Source organism: Geospiza fortis, unplaced genomic scaffold, assembly GCF_000277835.1.
Source record: "Geospiza fortis unplaced genomic scaffold, GeoFor_1.0 scaffold23, whole genome shotgun sequence".
NCBI lineage: Eukaryota > Metazoa > Chordata > Aves > Passeriformes > Thraupidae > Geospiza > Geospiza fortis.
In genome coordinates, this window is record NW_005054303.1 from 14,329,190 (window position 1) to 14,330,406 (window position 1,217).

At 56.1% G+C, this 1,217-nt stretch overlaps 1 protein-coding gene across 1 annotated transcript in view; it reads left to right on the forward strand.

The window, feature by feature from the left end:
* Positions 1 to 47: 47 nt before the first annotated feature.
* TXNDC16 (thioredoxin domain containing 16) overlaps positions 48 to 1,217 on the forward strand; it is a 38,533-nt gene continuing 37,363 nt past the window's right edge. Inside the window, exon 1 of the mRNA XM_005417973.2 lies at positions 48 to 313. The gene's annotated coding sequence lies outside the window, so the exon portion shown is untranslated. The remainder of the gene's footprint in view (positions 314 to 1,217) is intronic.

The window sequence follows — 1,217 nt, forward strand, 5'->3', positions numbered from 1 at the left end:
GGGCTGTCCGGGTGTCCCTCACGGACCGTGTGCTCCTTCCATGCAGGCGGCCATCCCTGTGGATGCGGGCACAGCTGAGGGAGCCGTGCTGCGAACAGCTCCCGGCTCCGGTGGATACCGAGAGGCCTCGCTGGGCTCAGGGATCGCTTCCCCCGGCTGGCACAGACCCAGCCGCTCTGGTTTGAGCCTATCCCGCGATTTTCCAGCCGTGCAGCCGGGGCCGAGGGACAGCCAGGGCCGAGGGGCGCCTCGGTGCTGTCCCAGTACCGCCGAGCAGGGATGAGGACATCGGCCTGAACCCTCGGGACACCAGGTAGGTGACAGCCCTGAGCCGCCCGCAGCTTGCTCGGTGATGTGCATCCAGTCCCGGCTGCTTTCCAGGGATTTCGAGGGGCTGGTTCTCAAGGACAAGCTGAATGGAGCAGCGGCAGTGGGTGATGCTGGTTCCAGCAGGGAAGTGGTGGAATTCAGCAGGTGAAGATTCCTGCAGATGGCGATTCCAGCGTGCAGTGATGCTGTCAGGGAAGTGGTGGATTCACTTCCTTGGAAGTGTTCACAAACCACTTGGGGACATGGGTTAGTGGTGGGCTTGGCAGTGCTGGGGGAATGGTTGGACTCTTAGAGGTTTTCTCCATTCCGTGCTGCAGGCTGTCTGCTGTGCATGGGAATCAAAGCCCTCCTCTCCTGGTGTGGGCAGAGACAAAGGCTGCAGCATGTCCCTCCTGCAGCCTTGGATAGCAAGTGAGACCTAGCTGCTGGGAAGTTGGACCTGGAAATGAAAATGAAAGTGAAACTCTTCTGGAAGTGGCAGGATAAATGGCAGCATTGGAGCATCAAAAATCCAGGCAAAAAATCCAGCAAAAATCCAGGCAAAGCACTGGGATGCATTTGGATGTTCCCAGAAAAGGAGCCCTGTGCTTCAGGATGCTCCCACAGCTGCCCCTGTAGGAGGTAGGGAGATGCAGTGAGTGCAAAGGGCCAGTGGTTATTTCAGTCTCATAATTGCAGGCTCATCCCAAAGTTCTGGAGAAGCATCTCACTGTTATTCCAACTCCAGATGCTGGGGAACTGCAGCTCTACCACTCTGCTCAAATCAGTTGTGTCCAAGAACTTGCCTTTGGAAAATTTGAAAGGAGTTGGGTTGAGCTCTGTGCCAGCTAATTGGGTGGTGATAATGAACCTGTGATAATTACCATGGGTTTGTGCTGATGAACTTT